Source organism: Aricia agestis, chromosome 19 (genome assembly GCF_905147365.1).
Source record: "Aricia agestis chromosome 19, ilAriAges1.1, whole genome shotgun sequence".
Taxonomy (NCBI): Eukaryota; Metazoa; Arthropoda; class Insecta; order Lepidoptera; family Lycaenidae; genus Aricia; species Aricia agestis.
Window position 1 is genome coordinate 8,877,140 of NC_056424.1, and position 12,646 is coordinate 8,889,785.

General features: G+C 33.9%; 1 protein-coding gene across 4 annotated transcripts in view; it reads right to left on the reverse strand.

Annotated features, from left to right (window-relative positions):
- LOC121736708 (transcriptional activator cubitus interruptus) overlaps positions 1-12,014 on the reverse strand; it is a 95,502-nt gene extending 83,488 nt beyond the window's left edge. For all 4 annotated transcript variants that reach the window (XM_042128076.1, XM_042128077.1, XM_042128073.1 and 1 more), the window contains exon 1: positions 11,757-12,014. The gene's annotated coding sequence lies outside the window, so the exon portion shown is untranslated. The remainder of the gene's footprint in view (positions 1-11,756) is intronic.
- Positions 12,015-12,646: the final 632 nt, after the last annotated feature.

The window sequence follows — 12,646 nt, forward strand, 5'->3', positions numbered from 1 at the left end:
ACTTGAATATTCTAAATCTTCTTTCAGAGAAAAGACCATCTACCTAACTACTGGTTTTAAATGCATCTAATGAGATCAGAAGCGAAAAATTCTTTTTAATCTTAAAAAGACAGTATTTAAAATTTATATAAAAAATATTTTTAAATTTTGTTAGTCTCGCTAAAACAAATCGGGTTAGCCCTTCTCGAGGTCTAAACCGATTTGGCTAATTTTAGTATTGAAATGTTTAAAGGAGTCCAGTTTATTAGGAGGAAACTGATACAAAGTTGGCCGGGTGATTTAGGCCGGTATAATATAGTCAGTATTAAAGATGCGACCCGGTCTCAAGACGCAGCTCTTTTGATTGGTCCAAATTTTGACAGCCAACAAATCACAGAGCCTGAACCGTGTCTTAAGACCGAGATGCATCTTGAGTACTGACTATTTATACCGGCCCTAGTATGGAATCACTGATGGTCATAAAATGAGTTTATCGTAAAACAAAACACGCATCTATATATAATTCATTCTTGTACTTAAATAATAAAAACAATCAACTCTTCGGTTTTCATTGTTCCATATTCAAAGCTAAAGGCGTCCATGAAACGAAGCCGATAATTAAGCCAAGCCCGAACGTGTAATTACTAACTCCGAGCAAATACAACAATCTCGTAGAAATGCTTTCCCTGTTTAATGGAATTAATTGAGAATGAGAATGCTCTTACTTCAGGGTTTTGACAGGAGTTTATCCGTTCACTAGAGCTTTTGATTGGCTAATGTCAAAATGTTGACCAATCACGAACGCCGTAAAGATAAGCCTATAAAACCCATTGTAATATCATTTTCGCAATATTATATCAGAATTCAGAATTAGGATCATTTGAAGACTAGCTTTTAAAAATCAGTTTTTTTTTAATTCTAAAACGATAAATTAAAAAACTTTTAAGGGTTCCTAATCCTTGCCTTTAAATTCATATGTACCATCAAAGAAATTGATTCATAGGCAGTTGGCGGACCTATGCATTTGGTCGGGATATGTCAATTCAATATTAATCTGAATTCTGCTGGGTTTGACGTAACGCGACTAAATTACGTAGGTAACCCAACATCTGCCTAGGAATCAATTTCGACGATGGTACAAAGGTATACTATTATATTTTAACACTACCATCTATCTGCTTTATCAAAAACCTATCAAACTTGCATCCAGCTCGTGATATAGAGATTACACAATCATGACATAATGTCTACATCAATGGCCTATCATTTGGTTCCGTAGCCCGAAGCCCTCGGACCCCAATTTCTTGTACAAACAGTCGGGAATCGAACGCGCGCCCACTCGCATTCCTACAAAAACTGGTTTCGGTACAGAATTAACTAGCTATTAGGGCCCTGTAGGACTTTTATAGAGCGATCTAGTTTAAAATAAATGCTCCAAAGGCACTTTCTTTGTTTAAATTTTCTTGTCTTTATCCCTAAGTAGTAGTGAAAAATCGGCCAAGTGCGACTCGGACTCGCGCACGAAGGGTTCCGTACCGATACAGAGCAAAAACAGGCTAAAAATTGTGTTTTTTGTATGGGAGCCCCCCAGACAGACGAACAGACAACGAAGTCTTAGTAATAGGGTCCCGTTTTTACCCTTTTGGGTACGGAACCCTAAAAACCATGAATGGTAGCAAAATTGCATAATATGAAAATGATGAGAAATGTTGCTATTCTGAAGTAAAATTATGTTCATACTAGCTGTTGCCCGCGACTTCATCCGCGTTAACATAGTATAATAACAAAGATGGATAGTTTTCTCCTTTTTGTTTTTGTGGTTCCTTATACAAAGGGTAAAAACGGACCCTATTTAAGCAAACGTCAAACGCAAACGTCAATAAACTTTCATGTTTCTAACTCAAGAAATGACGGACTTTCATTGAAACCCCAATTTCGCCCCCTTGGGGGTAGAATTACCAGAAACACTTAAATACGTATTCATTCATTTTTAATCACTAGCACAAAAATAAAGTTTCATGTTTCTAACTCAAGAAATAACGGAGTTTCATTCAAACTTTCAACCCCAATTTCACCCTCTTGGGGGTAGAATTTCCAAAAACGCTTAAATACGTATCTATTCATTTTTAATCAGTAACCCAAAAATAAAGTTTCATGTTTCTAACTCAAGAAATGACGGACTTTCATTAAAACTTTCAACCCTTATTTCACCCCCTTCGGGGTAAAATTTTCAAAATTCTTTCCTTAGTGAGTGTCTACTTAATAAAACAACCCTACTCACCAAATTTCGTGGCTGTAACTTTTACAGTTTTTGCTCGGCGATGATGAATCGGTCAGTCAGGACATGTCATTTTATAAGTATAGATAGATAATTTCAAAAGGGGTTTAGCTCATAGCAACAAAAAATTTTGGCCAGATTCGTCTATACTCTATAATATATACAGCAGGAAAAGAAGCTTCTCCTTTATGGATCAGTTAGAAATTAATGAAAAGACTTTAGTGGGACATTAAACAATCTTTACTTAACTTAAAGAGGATCAGTGCTCTCCCATTTCTTACAGGTTACGGTGGGAGAGGCTTTAAAAAGGGCTTCGTAGAACCTTAATCTAGGCCCTTAAGTACATAGTACAATCCAAACACATTACGTTAAGCCCGGGTGATAATAACAGTTTGCCCCGTCGTTTAGCGAGGCCTTGCTAGCTACCAGTGTTTGGACATTATTATCTTGACGTTGACTTAGGTACGGGAAATTCAGGTAATAACGTGTTTAATGTTTGTTTGATGCAAGTTTTGGAGTTTTTCGAGTAGACTGAAAAAATTCCATGAAATTTTATTAGTAACAAAACTTAGTGTCAAAACACACCATGCCGAAGTTCCGCCGTGGAACTTAGGCATGGTGTGTTTAGACACTAAGATTGGTGGAAAAAAAATGTAATACACAGACTGTTAAAGTATGTAATTGTATTCAGTATTCTAACCTAGGTCCGACGGTAAAATATTCCTACATTGTAGAATTGATAAGTTCTACAGTCTTTGGCTTTTCAGTAGGGGTTAAATATGAATGAAGCAATATTAAAATACAATGTACTTTCATAGATAAGTTGAATAAATTACAACCTGAATTGATTAGTTCAATATAACCGAACCCGGTCGTGTAATTTGTTAAAAGTTTTAATAATATCTTAATATAGTAGAAAAAGTGCACGAAAAATTATGTTTTATTAACATCAATTTCCACCAAGAACCGACAGTATAATCAATTACATAATTATAGTTATTATTATATTATTTATATTATTATAAATAATGAAACTTTTAAATAATATGAAAAACCCTTCTGCAGTCAAATGCAATTTCGTACTACATAAAAGCAATTTAAAAGTATATAGATGGTTTTATAGTGGTTATAATTACTGCTAAATATGCCGTCAAATTAAAGTATATCAATCTTTTGGGCAGGTTTAAGATCTGCCCGTCAAAAGCTTACATCCTGTCCGTTTAAGATTAAGCTTTTAAGCACACTTGAGCTTTTAAACGTTAAGCTTACTTCCTGTAGATGGCTATTAAAATGCAAATGGTTTATTGAACTTGATTTTATATTTTATAGCAAAACGATAATTATCTTTTTATTTTATGACTATATTTAGTTTTAGGCAGAGTTTTTAGAAAAGTTACTTAAGTTAGTGACGAAATCATAGTTAGAAGGGAATATTTAATATTTGCAATAAAAAATAAGAGAATCATTGAAGCCACATTTTCATAAATAAGCCATCAAAAGTATAGTTAGGAAGATGCATTTTACACTGAATTTTTAACCAGCAAGAAAGTTCTAATTTGTCCAGAACATTTTTTGCTCGAAAGCAATCTAAAAAATAATGACAGTATCCGTAGAAAGCGGAAACGTTGGAACTGCAATTTTGAAGACAATTATCCTGGACACCGTTTGATCACACATTTCACCATAAATAACACCCACTTGACAGCCCTAACAATTCCACAGGTACTAAATAGCTTCGCAGAACCGACCAAATCGGTGCAAATTGTGAAAAAATCATCGAGACGCCCGAACAAAAGTGTGTTTTGTGTTCACAAAACTAGTTTCACAGATACACCGACAAAAAAGTGTATTTTGATGTCTAAATAGACTCGTCAAGGCAGGTAGAGGCCGGTGAAAGAATAGTCATTAATTTGAACCAACCGAAGCGACGGATCCCCGTATATTTTAATTTATAAACGGTATCAGATCGCGCTTTAAGATGATATGATTTTTTACTCCTAACCCTATTCTCGGAACATAATCGAAGTTCAATCTATTTCGTAAAAAATCTCTGTAATCGTAGTTTTTGCGTCGAAAAATTTCTTCTATCGATTGAATCTTGTTAAATGCAATTTGTAGTAAATTTTTGGAGGTACAGTTATTTTGTCATTATGTTTTTTAACCCTTACATTTGAGCGTCAAATTATGTATTTTATTTAAGGACTAACCTAACCTACCCCACGCAGTTATGTATTGCCGTTGTTGAGCAACGGCAATGCGTAGTTTTATGTTATAAAGGTGCTTCAAGCTTAAATTTCTCAACTCTCAAGAACCTTTCTATCTGGATTACTATGAACGCAAATTCCACTCAGTTCGTATTATGAAAAATTCAATAGCACGTCCTAATAGCAGTTTACAATAGAAAATATATTCTACCTGAGCGTGTTCCCATTGTTCAACAAATTCGGGCACTCGTTGGCTTTTTTTAGGCCCTTGTTAGCAAGTCTTCGTATAACTCTCCTTTGTATGGAGTATATATAGAAAACAGGTGTTCTATATGGAAAATAATTGCTTGGAACGTTTGAGATGTATTGTTTATCATACAATACAGAAGTGCCAACATCTCTTCTCAAATTAATACTTCGCGCCGGGATAGTTCCTGAACCGTAGGCGTCATGTATACTCAACGTTTACGAAATATCTAAGTATAAAATATTTTAAACAAGAATTAGAAAAAAATCTTTGCTCATTTTCATAAATCGACGATTTAACAAAAAAAAAAGCAAATATAAATCGCTAGACAATCAAATCTAAAGGGGTTAATGAGAAATTTATTCCAACACACTTCGAAAATATAAAATGACTCAAGCAGGATATCTCAATTCAGCTCGAATAAATCAAAGTAAACGTCCAGTTTTATTTAATGAGTCGAAGTGCGATACGTACGACAATCTTGAAAAAACACGTCCGATAAGAGAACACAGAATGACCATTATATGACCATTATAGCTCGTTTTTTGCCGCCAGATCTATTGGATCACAAATAAGTTTTTTAACCGTAGCTCCAGCAATTAGTTCTGCCCTAAAGATGACTCTGTCGACAGGTTTCTTATACCGAGATTGGTTTCGCTTCTATTACAAAGCTGAGTGTACAAATATTATGTGCTCGTGTCATGGTCGTGTCACGGCTTCCTTCTTCAATTACCTGAAAGCTTCTGTTCAATTACTATTTCAGTTTTGTTCTGCCCTTTGTTGTCTATTTCTAAATAATTTCTACAATTTGATACTGCAGTAATAATTGTCACACAATCATATTCTATTTCATTTTACAAAGATTTTCAGTTACCAGAAAGTTTCTGTTAAAAAAAAAAGCTGAAAAAAACAGGGGCAGGACAAAACTAACTATTTCAGTTTTGTCCTGCCCCTGTTGTTTATTTCCAGATTACTGAATCACTTTAGTACTGTATTTACAATTGACAAACAATCATATATTTTCATTTTACAAGAATTACTAGTCTATGCTCTGTATTATTTTCACTTAGAAAATTAAAGCTACATTACTTAAAACAACTTCTATTAAAAGGTTTCAAGTTTTTATCAACACACAGACACCGAAGCAATAAAACCTTAAATTCAGTGAAACTTTCTCACCGCTGACGCTACCGAAATAATTAACAAGTGTTTTGTATACGGCTATAAAATATAATAAAATAGAATGCCACAAGATTTATCACTAGGTTGTTAATTTGTTTTAAGGGACTTCGGAGTGGAAGGGAATCTTGAGATGCAGCGAGACTTAGATGATAAGAGGTAAATAACATCAACATACTGAAGAGAATTGGGGATGAAATTAATTAAGATTTGAGAGATTTTAAAAGCAGCCTAGTAAGAAACACTTACACCAAAATATTGTAATTACCAGGTGAATGTTTAATTTAAACACTGAAAAAGAATCACATGAGGTATAACAACATGATGATCAAAAATATAATATTATAATTGTAATTATTTTTATATCATTGCATTGGACTTATTGGAAGTGTAAGGAAGATACAGACGAACAGATTTCATATCTTATATCTTTAAACGAGCAATTCTTGTATATATATAAATATATAATTGGAATCTCGGAATCGGCTCCAACGATTTTCATGAAATTTAGTATATTCTTTATTTATTTAGGGTTTCGTGGGCGATAAATCGATCTAGTTAGGAACCATTTTTAGAAAATGTCATTTTATTTGTGTTTTATCGAATACCGAGCAAAGCTCGGTCAAATAGCTTATTATAAAAACAAAGTACCCCGACGACCTCTGTGGCTCAGTTGGTCTTGGGGTCCCGGGTTCGAATCCCGCCGACGGAACAAAAAGTTTTAAAAGTTCCTGGGTCATGGATGAGTTTTAAATATGTGTATCATATAATAAAAATCTTAAATATATGTATAGTATAAAAGTATTAAATAATTTCCGTTATCTGGTTACTGGTACCCGTAACGCAAGTCCTTCAAGTACTTAGCACGGGGCCAGACTGACGTGGTGTGGAGTTGAAGAGAGACGTGGATGGATTATTATCATAAAGTACCGGAGAATAATCTAAAGAACTTCAATTATTCAGATACTAAAACAGAATCGATTGATTATACCGAAGCGGACGTTTTCAACATACGTAAGAACAAAACGAGGAATTCCGAATCGAAACAAATGATCCTCGGAGATTAACAACGCGTAATTGATGATAGCGCGCTTCGTGACATACCACTGACAATAGATCATTGCATAACTTACAGGTACTTGGGACTTTCGAACCATCATCACAACTATCAGCCTCAGACATATTTTGTTTTCTTAGATAAAACAATATTGTTCTTAAAAATAGATATATAAGGAGACTTCATTACTTCAATGATGAAGAGGATCTTAAAATTGTGAAGAATTATTTCATCATGAAATATTGGCAAATGAAATTTTTCGTTCCAAAGAATGTTTTGTTTGGTCATAATATGTTTATGTTTAGTCACTAGGATATAATTTAGTAATTATATGCCATAAGAATTGACAACTTCTTCATATTCTGCAATATAACCGTCACTTTTATCATCCCTGTTTTTAGCTAGTTTTAAGTTTAAATTTATTGTTATACTACATTTAGATCTTTTAATAGTACTATGTTTTCATCATGAGCAATGCATTCATCACCACCACTCAATCTTCAATCTATAATTTTTTTACACCAGCTTTTCACAGCTTTCATCACAATATCCAAGAAAATATCTCATTACCAATATTACCGAATTCACGATAATGGTTAATGGTTAATAAAACCATTAAGCGATCCCCATCGCCCAATGTCTTCATCTAAGGCCGTGACCGCCGTTGACCCGACACGACCAGTTCCCAACCACTTAACAATATCAGCGCGCCCAATAACTCAAATATACATTTAATGATAACAATATACAACTCATTTGTATACTCATTGAGATTATAATTTAGCAGTGAGTATACTAGAGTATTACTTAAGATATAATACAAGTTTTTTAACAATTAACATTTTCTACAAATCAATTTTCTTGTATAAGAACTATAATTTATTTTATTTTCTTCAAGAAAAAGATACTGACATTATTAACCTGTATTTATAGATAACTCTCTTTTGGACATAATAAAACCTCCTCCTTTTTGGAAGTCGTTTAAGAAGTGAGTTTGTAGATTGTAAGTATCAAAATCAAAGACTTATAATATATACTGTCGTAGGTTTATGATCAAAATAGTACAAATTTAAGTTACCCAAATAAAGGCAATAATAGAAATATTATGGATTCCTTGAATCAGATTTTTAACTTCAACGTTATTGATCATGAGTCATGACGGTGGTTCTAATGGCTTTAATAGATTCAAAGTTTACCGGAAAGGAACTTTATGGTTTGGAATAAGTTTTATCTTTACTGACTTGTTTACTTAAGTGTGCTTAATTAATTGAAAGCCTATTTTCATAAACTAAATTCCAATCGTGGTAGAAAACATCATGGAAAAAGGTCAACATATTTTTATGAAATTCTGTGCCACCTCTTTCGATTATAATAATAAGCATTTCAAAAAGTAGGCTAACGAAAATTCTGCAAGTAACATAGTAAAACAATAATAATATAATAATACTGTCGGCCTTTATTATAGCCGTGTTATTTCTGTTATTTTTATTGAACACTTTATTAATTTTATTGCTTCTTCAGCTGTCAAAGTGGAGAAAGGAATTTTTATGTTTCTCTAAAATATTTTATTGTTTTTGTTTATTCTGAATTATCGGTTTGTTGTCTGTATAAATCACTTTTATTTTGATATCATGATTAAATCTAAAACCTCTGTCATGTTACACTAAACTTAAGAAGTTTTATAAGATAACTTTTTTCAACGCAAATTACCTCTAGTTAAAGTAAGTAGGATTTTAAATTTGATGTTGTTGGTTAGAATGTTATTATAACAGCATGGTTATAGTTAGAAGCTTTAATAACAATTTCCAATTCTACAATTTCAATTACTTCTGTTATCGTTTTGATCTAAATATCACTTTTGAACTTCTCATCTCTTAATTCTGTACTTTCAAGTCATAAATCTCATACAAGGCGCTTATTATGCGATTGAAATAATATTTATATGTGTTTATTATAGGCTGATAGCTGATACCAATGTAATTATAGGGACTAGGCCGTAGTTCTTTATTGTGAAATAGAAATGCAATGATTTATTTGTGTTTTGTTAGTCAAACAGAGTAACAATAAGTATTTGATTTCTAAAAGTTTTATTTTTAACTTTACTTTGTATTTTAAAATTAATTCTATCCTGTACTTACCATTATTATCAGAGCTTGATTTTCCTTCATTATTATTTTTGAAATCATTACTTATAATATGTTTGTAAGTATTGATAAAAACTTTTTAGCCAACCTTTAGAATACTTAGGTCCAAAATAGATCAAGAAGAGGTCTTTTCGAAGAATATGCCAACCCTAATATTGTGACAGCCCTATCATAATGGGTCTACGGCTATCAATTTCGCGATACAAACAAATGCGATAGGTCGTGATCATGATCGCTCGGGGTCGCGACGTGGTCGTGAGCGCGTTATGACTTCCACTGGGTCATTTTTTTGTTGCAAGACTTTTACCCGACTGGAGAAATATTTTAGATAAAGAGAGCATAAAGTTTATCCAATTGGATTGGGTTCGTAAGAGGAATTAAAGTAGGCATAAATAGGCCAAAAATAGGTATAATTTAAGTTTTACGTGTCTATTAACTATTTGTCTTTCTGTCTCTGTGTGTTTCTTAGTATCGTGACATCCAAACGGATGGCCCGATTTTGATTCAATCTTGCACTTAATTCTAGAAGGTTTGGAGATAAAGGTTAAGGTGGAGACGAACCTAACGGCATTACGTACTGCTAGCAAAGATATTATGTCAATATTTTGCTGCATACTGCTACGTACTCACATACGGTTTTGCTCGATAGTTTTACTCCAAATCGAGCAATACCGCAAACCTGACAGCTCGAAGGCTCGCTTCGAGCCGGCTCGATGGAATTAAATATGTCAAATATGCCATTTCCTTCGATTCGGAGTAAAACTATCGAGCAAAACCGTATGTGAGTACTTAGCATAAAGACTAACCAAAATGTCGTTTTCCTAGCTAATCCGACAAACGATGTTTTGCCATACGTTATTTCGGGTATGAAAAATAGACGTAAGCCGTTTCTTAGATCTACCCGATAAGTGACTAAAAAGGGGCGATTCCAATTGGCACATTTTTTGGTGCTCATTAAAAATTTCTTCACACTTTCGGCATTTCACCTGGCACATGATTGATTCCACACAATTTACTCCAGCAGGTGTGTATTTCCCGTCTTCGGGCGTATTATTTGTCAATTTGAGGAAATTTATGGTGATCCTGGTAATAAATTGTACCAGTTGAGCTGTAGTGACATTTCCGCGTGTAATTTATGGGGTACAAACATGCTAAAGATGCGGATTCAACATCAGCATGTTGATTCTAAATGGGGATATACGAGGAGGCCGATTGCATCCGATCGAACAGATTGAAGGCCGACTTGATTATAGACTGGTGCTACGGAACGCTTAAAAATCTTGTCAGGATGGTCTTCATCAGTTCTACCGGATCTAACCGGCAAATTTATGGGGTACAAACATGCTAAAGATGCGGATTTAACGTAAGCATGTTGATGGGGATATACGAGGAGGCCGATTGCATCCGGTCGAACCGATCGAAGGCCGAATTGATTAGATTGGTACTATGGGAACGCTTAAAAAATCTTGTCAGGATGGTCTTCGTCAGTTCTACCGGATCTGACCGGCCGTCATGCTCATGGAGTGTTTGCAGTCCAAAATCATTAAATTGGTCACACCGTCGACGTTGTTTAAATTCAAAAATATTTCTTTTGGTTATGTGTGTAACATTAATAGGTCTTATAATTATTACCTATTAGTGCCTTTAGTGTTGTTCGTTTATTATCCCAAAAACAGTGCGACAGAATTAGATTAATATATTTTTATATTTTTAACGTTATTTGTAACTGTAATGTAGACTGCAATAAAAGTGTATCATACATAAAATAACTGTAAAAGAAAACAAGATGCTCCTCACAAAATATATTTAAAATCAAGAAATGCTACAAATTAGCTTGCCGTATTTGGACTTTAAATTGATATGTCTGAATCCTCATAATATTTTTGTGTTTTAACGTTATTGTTATTTTTTATTTATTCATAATAGCGTTATAAACTTCACAGTGAATCGCTTTATGTTCTTCTGATTTATATGCATAACTTAATAGACGTGTTTTTAGAAAACAATAGCGTTTGTAATTTATTGAATATTTCTATATTACAATTTTAAATTTTAAGCTCTAGTATCTATGTTAAAAATAGTACACTTTGTGCTTTATTAATTTTTAACTTAAGGAAGATTTAGACATAAACTCATACATTTTCTGTCATTAATTAATGAATATTAAGAAATCAATAAAAGTCTCGGAGTACAACAATTGCTTCAAAATTGTTTACCCAAAGAAATAAAGGCACTAAATGTTTAGTGCCTTTATTTATTTATAAATTCCTCTTGACAAATTAATACGTTCCTTTACATGCACTGTTATTTATGTCCATATGCGAGAGGTGACAAATAAAAAACCGGCAATTCCCGGGAACATCTAAAAACGTGACTGCACCGCAACACGGCCGGGCTCCCCGTCGTCGCTGGGATTTCTTTGTTTTTAAAACTTACAAAAAGTCAGCCCCTTCTCGTCCTGACCGAGGCAGGTACAAAATATATCCTGGATGGTGGACCACATGTTGAAAGTCGCTAATACGACACTTGTCAACGGCTAAAGTTAAATCTAACTTTGTTGGTACTGTTGTTTTAACGAGTGTAAACATTCTTGTTAATTTAATTACAAATCTATTAAATTAGTTAATTATGATAGTTAATTTAATAATAATTATTATTGTTCACTTACTTGTTCAGTATTTCAGAGCATCACAAGTGCAGTATGTCGCGGCAGCAATCCATTCGCATATAAATACAACACAACACACGTGCACTTGTCAAAATAAATTCTATAACACCATCCTGAAACTGTCAGTCCACGTACAGTCACAGAAAACACCAGATGAGCTGCCAACAGTCACTTTTTAATTGATAAATAAAAATTGTACCGATTGTTTATAAAATTATTATCGAAAGAAAATAACAGTCGACGACGTCCGTCGCGTACGCTGCGAGCTCCGATATAGCAATAGCGGGAGGACACGGATAGAACGCTGCTGGCGATTTCATCTCAATCTCACCCGTCGAAACGAGACAGTAACATGACAATAAACGATTGTAAGACGTCAGGAGCGAGGGAGATAGTCGATTTCTCATTATGCACGCGTCGAGGCTGACATTTCAATCGCGCCGTCCCGCTCGCACGCGGAGTTATTTCCTTACAAATTATATGCGGGTGTATTTGTGCTGCGTCTCACTCCAGCGTGGATAGTGGTAACCAGATAATGTCTTAATCGCATTTTCTTAGCGCTATGCTGACTGATGCACTAACATAAACAATGATAATTCATGGATTTGCATAAGCGATAAAATGTTTTTAATGAGTCAACTTCGATGGATACTATTTGCTTGATGGGTGGGCGTTGTGATAAATTAGCATATTTATATTCATAGACTTATTCCAGTCCACTTTATTGAGATGTCCTACCTACGTTTTACCACCCAATCGATGTCGCCTCTGACCTTATCGAATATATTTTGGTAAGTGCCTAACATTTTGAGATTGGGGACTATCTTTTTGATAAATTATCAAAATTTCAAAGTGATGACCTTCAAAAAATAGACCCACCTTTAGTAAAA